Consider the following 18,304-nt stretch of genomic DNA (forward strand, 5'->3'; position numbering starts at 1 on the left):
TGAGAAAACATGCGTTTATATTGTCATGACAAAACTTGCGTTTATATTGTCATGAGAAAACATGCGTTTATATTGTCATGAGAAAACATGCGTTTATATTGTCATGACAAAACATGCGTTTATATTGTCATGACAAAACATGCGTTTATATTGTCATGAGAAAACATGCGTTTATATTGTCATTGTCATTGTCTAACCCTAACCCTAACCTAGAGAGAGTAAAAACAGCAGCCATGTGCTCTCTAGGAACACACGGCAATAATGAAGAAATGAGACCACTCCCCTAGAAACCTAATTGGACAAAAGGCCAAACTAGCCACTCCCACCAACACACTGATAGGCCAAGTGGAAAAAAGCCACGCCCACCTCTCAGTGCATAAGAACAGAGGTTCGAACAGCACACAGATTAGAAGTAACACAGCCTGATGAAGGACAATCCGTCTGAAACGTCGCCAAGGTGAGCCAGCTAGGAACAAGCAGATGACAGGGAAACTAAAAACCAGAAGAAACCTGGGCTTTGGTACAGACCAAACTATCAACCAGAAATGAGAGATAAGAATTAGGACCACTGAGGAGATCACCAGAGCCACAGTGTTTTTTAGGCCTGGGGCCATGGACCAGAGGCCTAAAGAACCAACGTGAGTACCAAGCAGTAAGTACTGACAGGCAGTATTGAGCAGTGAGAACTTAGCCAGAAAGTACTATGAAAAAAGTACTATGCAATTGTACAGGCAGTGAGCACTGAGCACAGTGAAACCCTATAAGGGATCTAATACTTGGGTTAGTATTAATACTGAGCAAAACGTGTATACTGTTGAACTGTATGGGTCCCCCAGGGTTAGCCTGGGACTGGCAGTGAGTGCTGAGCAGTGGGTCCTGAGCAGTCAATACTGAGCTCCCCCTCTCCTCCTAACTTGTGGATTTTAGCTTGTGCAGGAAGAACTGCGTTTGACACTGGGAAGAAAATTACTTGATAAAGGGTAGCAACCCCTCGGGTTGTGACAATATCTTGTAAAACTGCGTGTGACACAGGGAGTACTGAGGAGCTAATCCATAAAAACTGCGTTTGACACTGGGAAGAAAATTACTTGATAAAGGGTAGCAACCCCTCGGGTTGTGACAATATCTTGTAAAACTGCGTGTGACACAGGGAGTACTGAGGAGCTAGTCCATAAACTGCGTTTGACACTGGGAAGAAAATTACTTGATAAAGGGTAGCAACCCCTCGGGTTGTGACAATATCTTGTAAAACTGTGTGTGACACAGGGAGTACTAAGGAGCTAGTCCATAGCCTCCCCCTCTCCTCCTAACTTGTGGATTTTAGCTTGTGCAGGAAGAACTGCGTTTGACACTGGGAAGAAAATTACTTGATAAAGGGTAGCAACCCCTCGGGTTGTGACAATATCTTGTAAAACTGCGTGTGACACAGGGAGTACTGAGGAGCTAGTCCATAGCCATGAATATTGAGCAGTGAGTGCAGAGCACAGTAAGTAACACCACCTCCCTTCCTGGCGTTTGGATTAGAGCTTTTAAAAGCCTAAAACTTAGCCAGTTAAAATAGGAAAGAATAGCTAAACCTTCACCCTAACCATAACCACAATAGAGGGTGATTATGAATGTAAAGTCAGTGGAGACTCTTGTGTTTAAGACCTATACCCTAACCCTAATCTTGGTTAAGGGTGATCTGGAATGTAAATTCAGTGAGGGTGATTACTTGGTAAAACCAAGGGGGGTAATCACTAAAATTAGTAGGTGAGAGGTCAAAAAACCTCTTCAAAGAATAAAGAGAACAAAGAACCTCACACCCAGAGATAAGAGGGCACCTTAAGGCCTATTCCTTTAACAGGATATGCACACACAGAGGTATTATGGGACTTCAAGGTCCAGTCCTGTAATCAGGGCACTTCACACCCAGAGGTGAAAGAGTACTCCAAAAAAATCCCGTCCTGTGATTAGGAACCTCACACCCACAGGGGAGGGGGTACTTGAAAAAGTACCCCCCTATAAATAGGTAAACTCCAAAGGGATGAGAGGATTCTCCAAAAAAAGCCCTCTCAACCCTACAAAGGGATTTAGGAACACAGAACAATCAAAAGACCACTTTAGAAAAAACTTTGCTGAATAAAGGCAAAATTACTCTAAACAGACTTTTTTTCAAATCAAGATGGTGAATGCATTAATTCCTTAAACCTGCTTTCTGAAGTAAGGACACCCTTACCGGAAGCGATTTACTGAAGTCTTTCTAACCCTACCCTAACCAGCTAGTACCTCACAATTTGAGAGAAAGTCTAACAAAAATCTCACAAGAGAGAGAGTAAAAACAGCAGCCATGTGCTCTCTAGGAACACACGGCAATAATGAAGAAATGAGACCACTCCCCTAGAAACCTAATTGGACAAAAGGCCAAACTAGCCACTCCCACCAACACACTGATAGGCCAAGTGGAAAAAAGCCACGCCCACCTCTCAGTGCATAAGAACAGAGGTTCGAACAGCACACAGATTAGAAGTAACACAGCCTGATGAAGGACAATCCGTCTGAAACGTCGCCAAGGTGAGCCAGCTAGGAACAAGCAGATGACAGGGAAACTAAAAACCAGAAGAAACCTGGGCTTTGGTACAGACCAAACTATCAACCAGAAATGAGAGATAAGAATTAGGACCACTGAGGAGATCACCAGAGCCACAGTGTTTTTTAGGCCTGGGGCCATGGACCAGAGGCCTAAAGAACCAACGTGAGTACCAAGCAGTAAGTACTGACAGGCAGTATTGAGCAGTGAGAACTTAGCCAGAAAGTACTATGAAAAAAGTACTATGCAATTGTACAGGCAGTGAGCACTGAGCACAGTGAAACCCTATAAGGGATCTAATACTTGGGTTAGTATTAATACTGAGCAAAACGTGTATACTGTTGAACTGTATGGGTCCCCCAGGGTTAGCCTGGGACTGGCAGTGAGTGCTGAGCAGTGGGTCCTGAGCAGTCAATACTGAGCTCCCCCTCTCCTCCTAACTTGTGGATTTTAGCTTGTGCAGGAAGAACTGCGTTTGACACTGGGAAGAAAATTACTTGATAAAGGGTAGCAACCCCTCGGGTTGTGACAATATCTTGTAAAACTGCGTGTGACACAGGGAGTACTGAGGAGCTAATCCATAAAAACTGCGTTTGACACTGGGAAGAAAATTACTTGATAAAGGGTAGCAACCCCTCGGGTTGTGACAATATCTTGTAAAACTGCGTGTGACACAGGGAGTACTGAGGAGCTAGTCCATAAACTGCGTTTGACACTGGGAAGAAAATTACTTGATAAAGGGTAGCAACCCCTCGGGTTGTGACAATATCTTGTAAAACTGTGTGTGACACAGGGAGTACTAAGGAGCTAGTCCATAGCCTCCCCCTCTCCTCCTAACTTGTGGATTTTAGCTTGTGCAGGAAGAACTGCGTTTGACACTGGGAAGAAAATTACTTGATAAAGGGTAGCAACCCCTCGGGTTGTGACAATATCTTGTAAAACTGCGTGTGACACAGGGAGTACTGAGGAGCTAGTCCATAGCCATGAATATTGAGCAGTGAGTGCAGAGCACAGTAAGTAACACCACCTCCCTTCCTGGCGTTTGGATTAGAGCTTTTAAAAGCCTAAAACTTAGCCAGTTAAAATAGGAAAGAATAGCTAAACCTTCACCCTAACCATAACCACAATAGAGGGTGATTATGAATGTAAAGTCAGTGGAGACTCTTGTGTTTAAGACCTATACCCTAACCCTAATCTTGGTTAAGGGTGATCTGGAATGTAAATTCAGTGAGGGTGATTACTTGGTAAAACCAAGGGGGGTAATCACTAAAATTAGTAGGTGAGAGGTCAAAAAACCTCTTCAAAGAATAAAGAGAACAAAGAACCTCACACCCAGAGATAAGAGGGCACCTTAAGGCCTATTCCTTTAACAGGATATGCACACACAGAGGTATTATGGGACTTCAAGGTCCAGTCCTGTAATCAGGGCACTTCACACCCAGAGGTGAAAGAGTACTCCAAAAAAATCCCGTCCTGTGATTAGGAACCTCACACCCACAGGGGAGGGGGTACTTGAAAAAGTACCCCCCTATAAATAGGTAAACTCCAAAGGGATGAGAGGATTCTCCAAAAAAAGCCCTCTCAACCCTACAAAGGGATTTAGGAACACAGAACAATCAAAAGACCACTTTAGAAAAAACTTTGCTGAATAAAGGCAAAATTACTCTAAACAGACTTTTTTTCAAATCAAGATGGTGAATGCATTAATTCCTTAAACCTGCTTTCTGAAGTAAGGACACCCTTACCGGAAGCGATTTACTGAAGTCTTTCTAACCCTACCCTAACCAGCTAGTACCTCACAATTTGAGAGAAAGTCTAACAAAAATCTCACAAGAGAGAGAGTAAAAACAGCAGCCATGTGCTCTCTAGGAACACACGGCAATAATGAAGAAATGAGACCACTCCCCTAGAAACCTAATTGGACAAAAGGCCAAACTAGCCACTCCCACCAACACACTGATAGGCCAAGTGGAAAAAAGCCACGCCCACCTCTCAGTGCATAAGAACAGAGGTTCGAACAGCACACAGATTAGAAGTAACACAGCCTGATGAAGGACAATCCGTCTGAAACGTCGCCAAGGTGAGCCAGCTAGGAACAAGCAGATGACAGGGAAACTAAAAACCAGAAGAAACCTGGGCTTTGGTACAGACCAAACTATCAACCAGAAATGAGAGATAAGAATTAGGACCACTGAGGAGATCACCAGAGCCACAGTGTTTTTTAGGCCTGGGGCCATGGACCAGAGGCCTAAAGAACCAACGTGAGTACCAAGCAGTAAGTACTGACAGGCAGTATTGAGCAGTGAGAACTTAGCCAGAAAGTACTATGAAAAAAGTACTATGCAATTGTACAGGCAGTGAGCACTGAGCACAGTGAAACCCTATAAGGGATCTAATACTTGGGTTAGTATTAATACTGAGCAAAACGTGTATACTGTTGAACTGTATGGGTCCCCCAGGGTTAGCCTGGGACTGGCAGTGAGTGCTGAGCAGTGGGTCCTGAGCAGTCAATACTGAGCTCCCCCTCTCCTCCTAACTTGTGGATTTTAGCTTGTGCAGGAAGAACTGCGTTTGACACTGGGAAGAAAATTACTTGATAAAGGGTAGCAACCCCTCGGGTTGTGACAATATCTTGTAAAACTGCGTGTGACACAGGGAGTACTGAGGAGCTAATCCATAAAAACTGCGTTTGACACTGGGAAGAAAATTACTTGATAAAGGGTAGCAACCCCTCGGGTTGTGACAATATCTTGTAAAACTGCGTGTGACACAGGGAGTACTGAGGAGCTAGTCCATAAACTGCGTTTGACACTGGGAAGAAAATTACTTGATAAAGGGTAGCAACCCCTCGGGTTGTGACAATATCTTGTAAAACTGTGTGTGACACAGGGAGTACTAAGGAGCTAGTCCATAGCCTCCCCCTCTCCTCCTAACTTGTGGATTTTAGCTTGTGCAGGAAGAACTGCGTTTGACACTGGGAAGAAAATTACTTGATAAAGGGTAGCAACCCCTCGGGTTGTGACAATATCTTGTAAAACTGCGTGTGACACAGGGAGTACTGAGGAGCTAGTCCATAGCCATGAATATTGAGCAGTGAGTGCAGAGCACAGTAAGTAACACCACCTCCCTTCCTGGCGTTTGGATTAGAGCTTTTAAAAGCCTAAAACTTAGCCAGTTAAAATAGGAAAGAATAGCTAAACCTTCACCCTAACCATAACCACAATAGAGGGTGATTATGAATGTAAAGTCAGTGGAGACTCTTGTGTTTAAGACCTATACCCTAACCCTAATCTTGGTTAAGGGTGATCTGGAATGTAAATTCAGTGAGGGTGATTACTTGGTAAAACCAAGGGGGGTAATCACTAAAATTAGTAGGTGAGAGGTCAAAAAACCTCTTCAAAGAATAAAGAGAACAAAGAACCTCACACCCAGAGATAAGAGGGCACCTTAAGGCCTATTCCTTTAACAGGATATGCACACACAGAGGTATTATGGGACTTCAAGGTCCAGTCCTGTAATCAGGGCACTTCACACCCAGAGGTGAAAGAGTACTCCAAAAAAATCCCGTCCTGTGATTAGGAACCTCACACCCACAGGGGAGGGGGTACTTGAAAAAGTACCCCCCTATAAATAGGTAAACTCCAAAGGGATGAGAGGATTCTCCAAAAAAAGCCCTCTCAACCCTACAAAGGGATTTAGGAACACAGAACAATCAAAAGACCACTTTAGAAAAAACTTTGCTGAATAAAGGCAAAATTACTCTAAACAGACTTTTTTTCAAATCAAGATGGTGAATGCATTAATTCCTTAAACCTGCTTTCTGAAGTAAGGACACCCTTACCGGAAGCGATTTACTGAAGTCTTTCTAACCCTACCCTAACCAGCTAGTACCTCACAATTTGAGAGAAAGTCTAACAAAAATCTCACAAGAGAGAGAGTAAAAACAGCAGCCATGTGCTCTCTAGGAACACACGGCAATAATGAAGAAATGAGACCACTCCCCTAGAAACCTAATTGGACAAAAGGCCAAACTAGCCACTCCCACCAACACACTGATAGGCCAAGTGGAAAAAAGCCACGCCCACCTCTCAGTGCATAAGAACAGAGGTTCGAACAGCACACAGATTAGAAGTAACACAGCCTGATGAAGGACAATCCGTCTGAAACGTCGCCAAGGTGAGCCAGCTAGGAACAAGCAGATGACAGGGAAACTAAAAACCAGAAGAAACCTGGGCTTTGGTACAGACCAAACTATCAACCAGAAATGAGAGATAAGAATTAGGACCACTGAGGAGATCACCAGAGCCACAGTGTTTTTTAGGCCTGGGGCCATGGACCAGAGGCCTAAAGAACCAACGTGAGTACCAAGCAGTAAGTACTGACAGGCAGTATTGAGCAGTGAGAACTTAGCCAGAAAGTACTATGAAAAAAGTACTATGCAATTGTACAGGCAGTGAGCACTGAGCACAGTGAAACCCTATAAGGGATCTAATACTTGGGTTAGTATTAATACTGAGCAAAACGTGTATACTGTTGAACTGTATGGGTCCCCCAGGGTTAGCCTGGGACTGGCAGTGAGTGCTGAGCAGTGGGTCCTGAGCAGTCAATACTGAGCTCCCCCTCTCCTCCTAACTTGTGGATTTTAGCTTGTGCAGGAAGAACTGCGTTTGACACTGGGAAGAAAATTACTTGATAAAGGGTAGCAACCCCTCGGGTTGTGACAATATCTTGTAAAACTGCGTGTGACACAGGGAGTACTGAGGAGCTAATCCATAAAAACTGCGTTTGACACTGGGAAGAAAATTACTTGATAAAGGGTAGCAACCCCTCGGGTTGTGACAATATCTTGTAAAACTGCGTGTGACACAGGGAGTACTGAGGAGCTAGTCCATAAACTGCGTTTGACACTGGGAAGAAAATTACTTGATAAAGGGTAGCAACCCCTCGGGTTGTGACAATATCTTGTAAAACTGTGTGTGACACAGGGAGTACTAAGGAGCTAGTCCATAGCCTCCCCCTCTCCTCCTAACTTGTGGATTTTAGCTTGTGCAGGAAGAACTGCGTTTGACACTGGGAAGAAAATTACTTGATAAAGGGTAGCAACCCCTCGGGTTGTGACAATATCTTGTAAAACTGCGTGTGACACAGGGAGTACTGAGGAGCTAGTCCATAGCCATGAATATTGAGCAGTGAGTGCAGAGCACAGTAAGTAACACCACCTCCCTTCCTGGCGTTTGGATTAGAGCTTTTAAAAGCCTAAAACTTAGCCAGTTAAAATAGGAAAGAATAGCTAAACCTTCACCCTAACCATAACCACAATAGAGGGTGATTATGAATGTAAAGTCAGTGGAGACTCTTGTGTTTAAGACCTATACCCTAACCCTAATCTTGGTTAAGGGTGATCTGGAATGTAAATTCAGTGAGGGTGATTACTTGGTAAAACCAAGGGGGGTAATCACTAAAATTAGTAGGTGAGAGGTCAAAAAACCTCTTCAAAGAATAAAGAGAACAAAGAACCTCACACCCAGAGATAAGAGGGCACCTTAAGGCCTATTCCTTTAACAGGATATGCACACACAGAGGTATTATGGGACTTCAAGGTCCAGTCCTGTAATCAGGGCACTTCACACCCAGAGGTGAAAGAGTACTCCAAAAAAATCCCGTCCTGTGATTAGGAACCTCACACCCACAGGGGAGGGGGTACTTGAAAAAGTACCCCCCTATAAATAGGTAAACTCCAAAGGGATGAGAGGATTCTCCAAAAAAAGCCCTCTCAACCCTACAAAGGGATTTAGGAACACAGAACAATCAAAAGACCACTTTAGAAAAAACTTTGCTGAATAAAGGCAAAATTACTCTAAACAGACTTTTTTTCAAATCAAGATGGTGAATGCATTAATTCCTTAAACCTGCTTTCTGAAGTAAGGACACCCTTACCGGAAGCGATTTACTGAAGTCTTTCTAACCCTACCCTAACCAGCTAGTACCTCACAATTTGAGAGAAAGTCTAACAAAAATCTCACAAGAGAGAGAGTAAAAACAGCAGCCATGTGCTCTCTAGGAACACACGGCAATAATGAAGAAATGAGACCACTCCCCTAGAAACCTAATTGGACAAAAGGCCAAACTAGCCACTCCCACCAACACACTGATAGGCCAAGTGGAAAAAAGCCACGCCCACCTCTCAGTGCATAAGAACAGAGGTTCGAACAGCACACAGATTAGAAGTAACACAGCCTGATGAAGGACAATCCGTCTGAAACGTCGCCAAGGTGAGCCAGCTAGGAACAAGCAGATGACAGGGAAACTAAAAACCAGAAGAAACCTGGGCTTTGGTACAGACCAAACTATCAACCAGAAATGAGAGATAAGAATTAGGACCACTGAGGAGATCACCAGAGCCACAGTGTTTTTTAGGCCTGGGGCCATGGACCAGAGGCCTAAAGAACCAACGTGAGTACCAAGCAGTAAGTACTGACAGGCAGTATTGAGCAGTGAGAACTTAGCCAGAAAGTACTATGAAAAAAGTACTATGCAATTGTACAGGCAGTGAGCACTGAGCACAGTGAAACCCTATAAGGGATCTAATACTTGGGTTAGTATTAATACTGAGCAAAACGTGTATACTGTTGAACTGTATGGGTCCCCCAGGGTTAGCCTGGGACTGGCAGTGAGTGCTGAGCAGTGGGTCCTGAGCAGTCAATACTGAGCTCCCCCTCTCCTCCTAACTTGTGGATTTTAGCTTGTGCAGGAAGAACTGCGTTTGACACTGGGAAGAAAATTACTTGATAAAGGGTAGCAACCCCTCGGGTTGTGACAATATCTTGTAAAACTGCGTGTGACACAGGGAGTACTGAGGAGCTAATCCATAAAAACTGCGTTTGACACTGGGAAGAAAATTACTTGATAAAGGGTAGCAACCCCTCGGGTTGTGACAATATCTTGTAAAACTGCGTGTGACACAGGGAGTACTGAGGAGCTAGTCCATAAACTGCGTTTGACACTGGGAAGAAAATTACTTGATAAAGGGTAGCAACCCCTCGGGTTGTGACAATATCTTGTAAAACTGTGTGTGACACAGGGAGTACTAAGGAGCTAGTCCATAGCCTCCCCCTCTCCTCCTAACTTGTGGATTTTAGCTTGTGCAGGAAGAACTGCGTTTGACACTGGGAAGAAAATTACTTGATAAAGGGTAGCAACCCCTCGGGTTGTGACAATATCTTGTAAAACTGCGTGTGACACAGGGAGTACTGAGGAGCTAGTCCATAGCCATGAATATTGAGCAGTGAGTGCAGAGCACAGTAAGTAACACCACCTCCCTTCCTGGCGTTTGGATTAGAGCTTTTAAAAGCCTAAAACTTAGCCAGTTAAAATAGGAAAGAATAGCTAAACCTTCACCCTAACCATAACCACAATAGAGGGTGATTATGAATGTAAAGTCAGTGGAGACTCTTGTGTTTAAGACCTATACCCTAACCCTAATCTTGGTTAAGGGTGATCTGGAATGTAAATTCAGTGAGGGTGATTACTTGGTAAAACCAAGGGGGGTAATCACTAAAATTAGTAGGTGAGAGGTCAAAAAACCTCTTCAAAGAATAAAGAGAACAAAGAACCTCACACCCAGAGATAAGAGGGCACCTTAAGGCCTATTCCTTTAACAGGATATGCACACACAGAGGTATTATGGGACTTCAAGGTCCAGTCCTGTAATCAGGGCACTTCACACCCAGAGGTGAAAGAGTACTCCAAAAAAATCCCGTCCTGTGATTAGGAACCTCACACCCACAGGGGAGGGGGTACTTGAAAAAGTACCCCCCTATAAATAGGTAAACTCCAAAGGGATGAGAGGATTCTCCAAAAAAAGCCCTCTCAACCCTACAAAGGGATTTAGGAACACAGAACAATCAAAAGACCACTTTAGAAAAAACTTTGCTGAATAAAGGCAAAATTACTCTAAACAGACTTTTTTTCAAATCAAGATGGTGAATGCATTAATTCCTTAAACCTGCTTTCTGAAGTAAGGACACCCTTACCGGAAGCGATTTACTGAAGTCTTTCTAACCCTACCCTAACCAGCTAGTACCTCACAATTTGAGAGAAAGTCTAACAAAAATCTCACAAGAGAGAGAGTAAAAACAGCAGCCATGTGCTCTCTAGGAACACACGGCAATAATGAAGAAATGAGACCACTCCCCTAGAAACCTAATTGGACAAAAGGCCAAACTAGCCACTCCCACCAACACACTGATAGGCCAAGTGGAAAAAAGCCACGCCCACCTCTCAGTGCATAAGAACAGAGGTTCGAACAGCACACAGATTAGAAGTAACACAGCCTGATGAAGGACAATCCGTCTGAAACGTCGCCAAGGTGAGCCAGCTAGGAACAAGCAGATGACAGGGAAACTAAAAACCAGAAGAAACCTGGGCTTTGGTACAGACCAAACTATCAACCAGAAATGAGAGATAAGAATTAGGACCACTGAGGAGATCACCAGAGCCACAGTGTTTTTTAGGCCTGGGGCCATGGACCAGAGGCCTAAAGAACCAACGTGAGTACCAAGCAGTAAGTACTGACAGGCAGTATTGAGCAGTGAGAACTTAGCCAGAAAGTACTATGAAAAAAGTACTATGCAATTGTACAGGCAGTGAGCACTGAGCACAGTGAAACCCTATAAGGGATCTAATACTTGGGTTAGTATTAATACTGAGCAAAACGTGTATACTGTTGAACTGTATGGGTCCCCCAGGGTTAGCCTGGGACTGGCAGTGAGTGCTGAGCAGTGGGTCCTGAGCAGTCAATACTGAGCTCCCCCTCTCCTCCTAACTTGTGGATTTTAGCTTGTGCAGGAAGAACTGCGTTTGACACTGGGAAGAAAATTACTTGATAAAGGGTAGCAACCCCTCGGGTTGTGACAATATCTTGTAAAACTGCGTGTGACACAGGGAGTACTGAGGAGCTAATCCATAAAAACTGCGTTTGACACTGGGAAGAAAATTACTTGATAAAGGGTAGCAACCCCTCGGGTTGTGACAATATCTTGTAAAACTGCGTGTGACACAGGGAGTACTGAGGAGCTAGTCCATAAACTGCGTTTGACACTGGGAAGAAAATTACTTGATAAAGGGTAGCAACCCCTCGGGTTGTGACAATATCTTGTAAAACTGTGTGTGACACAGGGAGTACTAAGGAGCTAGTCCATAGCCTCCCCCTCTCCTCCTAACTTGTGGATTTTAGCTTGTGCAGGAAGAACTGCGTTTGACACTGGGAAGAAAATTACTTGATAAAGGGTAGCAACCCCTCGGGTTGTGACAATATCTTGTAAAACTGCGTGTGACACAGGGAGTACTGAGGAGCTAGTCCATAGCCATGAATATTGAGCAGTGAGTGCAGAGCACAGTAAGTAACACCACCTCCCTTCCTGGCGTTTGGATTAGAGCTTTTAAAAGCCTAAAACTTAGCCAGTTAAAATAGGAAAGAATAGCTAAACCTTCACCCTAACCATAACCACAATAGAGGGTGATTATGAATGTAAAGTCAGTGGAGACTCTTGTGTTTAAGACCTATACCCTAACCCTAATCTTGGTTAAGGGTGATCTGGAATGTAAATTCAGTGAGGGTGATTACTTGGTAAAACCAAGGGGGGTAATCACTAAAATTAGTAGGTGAGAGGTCAAAAAACATCTTCAAAGAATAAAGAGAACAAAGAACCTCACACCCAGAGATAAGAGGGCACCTTAAGGCCTATTCCTTTAACAGGATATGCACACACAGAGGTATTATGGGACTTCAAGGTCCAGTCCTGTAATCAGGGCACTTCACACCCAGAGGTGAAAGAGTACTCCAAAAAAATCCCGTCCTGTGATTAGGAACCTCACACCCACAGGGGAGGGGGTACTTGAAAAAGTACCCCCCTATAAATAGGTAAACTCCAAAGGGATGAGAGGATTCTCCAAAAAAAGCCCTCTCAACCCTACAAAGGGATTTAGGAACACAGAACAATCAAAAGACCACTTTAGAAAAAACTTTGCTGAATAAAGGCAAAATTACTCTAAACAGACTTTTTTTCAAATCAAGATGGTGAATGCATTAATTCCTTAAACCTGCTTTCTGAAGTAAGGACACCCTTACCGGAAGCGATTTACTGAAGTCTTTCTAACCCTACCCTAACCAGCTAGTACCTCACAATTTGAGAGAAAGTCTAACAAAAATCTCACAAGAGAGAGAGTAAAAACAGCAGCCATGTGCTCTCTAGGAACACACGGCAATAATGAAGAAATGAGACCACTCCCCTAGAAACCTAATTGGACAAAAGGCCAAACTAGCCACTCCCACCAACACACTGATAGGCCAAGTGGAAAAAAGCCACGCCCACCTCTCAGTGCATAAGAACAGAGGTTCGAACAGCACACAGATTAGAAGTAACACAGCCTGATGAAGGACAATCCGTCTGAAACGTCGCCAAGGTGAGCCAGCTAGGAACAAGCAGATGACAGGGAAACTAAAAACCAGAAGAAACCTGGGCTTTGGTACAGACCAAACTATCAACCAGAAATGAGAGATAAGAATTAGGACCACTGAGGAGATCACCAGAGCCACAGTGTTTTTTAGGCCTGGGGCCATGGACCAGAGGCCTAAAGAACCAACGTGAGTACCAAGCAGTAAGTACTGACAGGCAGTATTGAGCAGTGAGAACTTAGCCAGAAAGTACTATGAAAAAAGTACTATGCAATTGTACAGGCAGTGAGCACTGAGCACAGTGAAACCCTATAAGGGATCTAATACTTGGGTTAGTATTAATACTGAGCAAAACGTGTATACTGTTGAACTGTATGGGTCCCCCAGGGTTAGCCTGGGACTGGCAGTGAGTGCTGAGCAGTGGGTCCTGAGCAGTCAATACTGAGCTCCCCCTCTCCTCCTAACTTGTGGATTTTAGCTTGTGCAGGAAGAACTGCGTTTGACACTGGGAAGAAAATTACTTGATAAAGGGTAGCAACCCCTCGGGTTGTGACAATATCTTGTAAAACTGCGTGTGACACAGGGAGTACTGAGGAGCTAATCCATAAAAACTGCGTTTGACACTGGGAAGAAAATTACTTGATAAAGGGTAGCAACCCCTCGGGTTGTGACAATATCTTGTAAAACTGCGTGTGACACAGGGAGTACTGAGGAGCTAGTCCATAAACTGCGTTTGACACTGGGAAGAAAATTACTTGATAAAGGGTAGCAACCCCTCGGGTTGTGACAATATCTTGTAAAACTGTGTGTGACACAGGGAGTACTAAGGAGCTAGTCCATAGCCTCCCCCTCTCCTCCTAACTTGTGGATTTTAGCTTGTGCAGGAAGAACTGCGTTTGACACTGGGAAGAAAATTACTTGATAAAGGGTAGCAACCCCTCGGGTTGTGACAATATCTTGTAAAACTGCGTGTGACACAGGGAGTACTGAGGAGCTAGTCCATAGCCATGAATATTGAGCAGTGAGTGCAGAGCACAGTAAGTAACACCACCTCCCTTCCTGGCGTTTGGATTAGAGCTTTTAAAAGCCTAAAACTTAGCCAGTTAAAATAGGAAAGAATAGCTAAACCTTCACCCTAACCATAACCACAATAGAGGGTGATTATGAATGTAAAGTCAGTGGAGACTCTTGTGTTTAAGACCTATACCCTAACCCTAATCTTGGTTAAGGGTGATCTGGAATGTAAATTCAGTGAGGGTGATTACTTGGTAAAACCAAGGGGGGTAATCACTAAAATTAGTAGGTGAGAGGTCAAAAAACCTCTTCAAAGAATAAAGAGAACAAAGAACCTCACACCCAGAGATAAGAGGGCACCTTAAGGCCTATTCCTTTAACAGGATATGCACACACAGAGGTATTATGGGACTTCAAGGTCCAGTCCTGTAATCAGGGCACTTCACACCCAGAGGTGAAAGAGTACTCCAAAAAAATCCCGTCCTGTGATTAGGAACCTCACACCCACAGGGGAGGGGGTACTTGAAAAAGTACCCCCCTATAAATAGGTAAACTCCAAAGGGATGAGAGGATTCTCCAAAAAAAGCCCTCTCAACCCTACAAAGGGATTTAGGAACACAGAACAATCAAAAGACCACTTTAGAAAAAACTTTGCTGAATAAAGGCAAAATTACTCTAAACAGACTTTTTTTCAAATCAAGATGGTGAATGCATTAATTCCTTAAACCTGCTTTCTGAAGTAAGGACACCCTTACCGGAAGCGATTTACTGAAGTCTTTCTAACCCTACCCTAACCAGCTAGTACCTCACAATTTGAGAGAAAGTCTAACAAAAATCTCACAAGAGAGAGAGTAAAAACAGCAGCCATGTGCTCTCTAGGAACACACGGCAATAATGAAGAAATGAGACCACTCCCCTAGAAACCTAATTGGACAAAAGGCCAAACTAGCCACTCCCACCAACACACTGATAGGCCAAGTGGAAAAAAGCCACGCCCACCTCTCAGTGCATAAGAACAGAGGTTCGAACAGCACACAGATTAGAAGTAACACAGCCTGATGAAGGACAATCCGTCTGAAACGTCGCCAAGGTGAGCCAGCTAGGAACAAGCAGATGACAGGGAAACTAAAAACCAGAAGAAACCTGGGCTTTGGTACAGACCAAACTATCAACCAGAAATGAGAGATAAGAATTAGGACCACTGAGGAGATCACCAGAGCCACAGTGTTTTTTAGGCCTGGGGCCATGGACCAGAGGCCTAAAGAACCAACGTGAGTACCAAGCAGTAAGTACTGACAGGCAGTATTGAGCAGTGAGAACTTAGCCAGAAAGTACTATGAAAAAAGTACTATGCAATTGTACAGGCAGTGAGCACTGAGCACAGTGAAACCCTATAAGGGATCTAATACTTGGGTTAGTATTAATACTGAGCAAAACGTGTATACTGTTGAACTGTATGGGTCCCCCAGGGTTAGCCTGGGACTGGCAGTGAGTGCTGAGCAGTGGGTCCTGAGCAGTCAATACTGAGCTCCCCCTCTCCTCCTAACTTGTGGATTTTAGCTTGTGCAGGAAGAACTGCGTTTGACACTGGGAAGAAAATTACTTGATAAAGGGTAGCAACCCCTCGGGTTGTGACAATATCTTGTAAAACTGCGTGTGACACAGGGAGTACTGAGGAGCTAATCCATAAAAACTGCGTTTGACACTGGGAAGAAAATTACTTGATAAAGGGTAGCAACCCCTCGGGTTGTGACAATATCTTGTAAAACTGCGTGTGACACAGGGAGTACTGAGGAGCTAGTCCATAAACTGCGTTTGACACTGGGAAGAAAATTACTTGATAAAGGGTAGCAACCCCTCGGGTTGTGACAATATCTTGTAAAACTGTGTGTGACACAGGGAGTACTAAGGAGCTAGTCCATAGCCTCCCCCTCTCCTCCTAACTTGTGGATTTTAGCTTGTGCAGGAAGAACTGCGTTTGACACTGGGAAGAAAATTACTTGATAAAGGGTAGCAACCCCTCGGGTTGTGACAATATCTTGTAAAACTGCGTGTGACACAGGGAGTACTGAGGAGCTAGTCCATAGCCATGAATATTGAGCAGTGAGTGCAGAGCACAGTAAGTAACACCACCTCCCTTCCTGGCGTTTGGATTAGAGCTTTTAAAAGCCTAAAACTTAGCCAGTTAAAATAGGAAAGAATAGCTAAACCTTCACCCTAACCATAACCACAATAGAGGGTGATTATGAATGTAAAGTCAGTGGAGACTCTTGTGTTTAAGACCTATACCCTAACCCTAATCTTGGTTAAGGGTGATCTGGAATGTAAATTCAGTGAGGGTGATTACTTGGTAAAACCAAGGGGGGTAATCACTAAAATTAGTAGGTGAGAGGTCAAAAAACCTCTTCAAAGAATAAAGAGAACAAAGAACCTCACACCCAGAGATAAGAGGGCACCTTAAGGCCTATTCCTTTAACAGGATATGCACACACAGAGGTATTATGGGACTTCAAGGTCCAGTCCTGTAATCAGGGCACTTCACACCCAGAGGTGAAAGAGTACTCCAAAAAAATCCCGTCCTGTGATTAGGAACCTCACACCCACAGGGGAGGGGGTACTTGAAAAAGTACCCCCCTATAAATAGGTAAACTCCAAAGGGATGAGAGGATTCTCCAAAAAAAGCCCTCTCAACCCTACAAAGGGATTTAGGAACACAGAACAATCAAAAGACCACTTTAGAAAAAACTTTGCTGAATAAAGGCAAAATTACTCTAAACAGACTTTTTTTCAAATCAAGATGGTGAATGCATTAATTCCTTAAACCTGCTTTCTGAAGTAAGGACACCCTTACCGGAAGCGATTTACTGAAGTCTTTCTAACCCTACCCTAACCAGCTAGTACCTCACAATTTGAGAGAAAGTCTAACAAAAATCTCACAAGAGAGAGAGTAAAAACAGCAGCCATGTGCTCTCTAGGAACACACGGCAATAATGAAGAAATGAGACCACTCCCCTAGAAACCTAATTGGACAAAAGGCCAAACTAGCCACTCCCACCAACACACTGATAGGCCAAGTGGAAAAAAGCCACGCCCACCTCTCAGTGCATAAGAACAGAGGTTCGAACAGCACACAGATTAGAAGTAACACAGCCTGATGAAGGACAATCCGTCTGAAACGTCGCCAAGGTGAGCCAGCTAGGAACAAGCAGATGACAGGGAAACTAAAAACCAGAAGAAACCTGGGCTTTGGTACAGACCAAACTATCAACCAGAAATGAGAGATAAGAATTAGGACCACTGAGGAGATCACCAGAGCCACAGTGTTTTTTAGGCCTGGGGCCATGGACCAGAGGCCTAAAGAACCAACGTGAGTACCAAGCAGTAAGTACTGACAGGCAGTATTGAGCAGTGAGAACTTAGCCAGAAAGTACTATGAAAAAAGTACTATGCAATTGTACAGGCAGTGAGCACTGAGCACAGTGAAACCCTATAAGGGATCTAATACTTGGGTTAGTATTAATACTGAGCAAAACGTGTATACTGTTGAACTGTATGGGTCCCCCAGGGTTAGCCTGGGACTGGCAGTGAGTGCTGAGCAGTGGGTCCTGAGCAGTCAATACTGAGCTCCCCCTCTCCTCCTAACTTGTGGATTTTAGCTTGTGCAGGAAGAACTGCGTTTGACACTGGGAAGAAAATTACTTGATAAAGGGTAGCAACCCCTCGGGTTGTGACAATATCTTGTAAAACTGCGTGTGACACAGGGAGTACTGAGGAGCTAATCCATAAAAACTGCGTTTGACACTGGGAAGAAAATTACTTGATAAAGGGTAGCAACCCCTCGGGTTGTGACAATATCTTGTAAAACTGCGTGTGACACAGGGAGTACTGAGGAGCTAGTCCATAAACTGCGTTTGACACTGGGAAGAAAATTACTTGATAAAGGGTAGCAACCCCTCGGGTTGTGACAATATCTTGTAAAACTGTGTGTGACACAGGGAGTACTAAGGAGCTAGTCCATAGCCTCCCCCTCTCCTCCTAACTTGTGGATTTTAGCTTGTGCAGGAAGAACTGCGTTTGACACTGGGAAGAAAATTACTTGATAAAGGGTAGCAACCCCTCGGGTTGTGACAATATCTTGTAAAACTGCGTGTGACACAGGGAGTACTGAGGAGCTAGTCCATAGCCATGAATATTGAGCAGTGAGTGCAGAGCACAGTAAGTAACACCACCTCCCTTCCTGGCGTTTGGATTAGAGCTTTTAAAAG

The 18,304-nt window shown here is 44.0% G+C and overlaps 1 protein-coding gene across 1 annotated transcript in view; it reads right to left on the reverse strand.

Moving 5' to 3' along the window:
* Window positions 1–18,304, reverse strand: part of ankrd1a (ankyrin repeat domain 1a (cardiac muscle)) — a 180,486-nt gene that overhangs the window by 65,332 nt on the left and 96,850 nt on the right. The gene's annotated exons all lie outside the window — the stretch shown is intronic.

This window comes from Gymnoscopelus braueri (genome assembly GCF_963280865.1).
Source record: "Gymnoscopelus braueri genome assembly, chromosome: 14".
NCBI lineage: Eukaryota > Metazoa > Chordata > Actinopteri > Myctophiformes > Myctophidae > Gymnoscopelus > Gymnoscopelus braueri.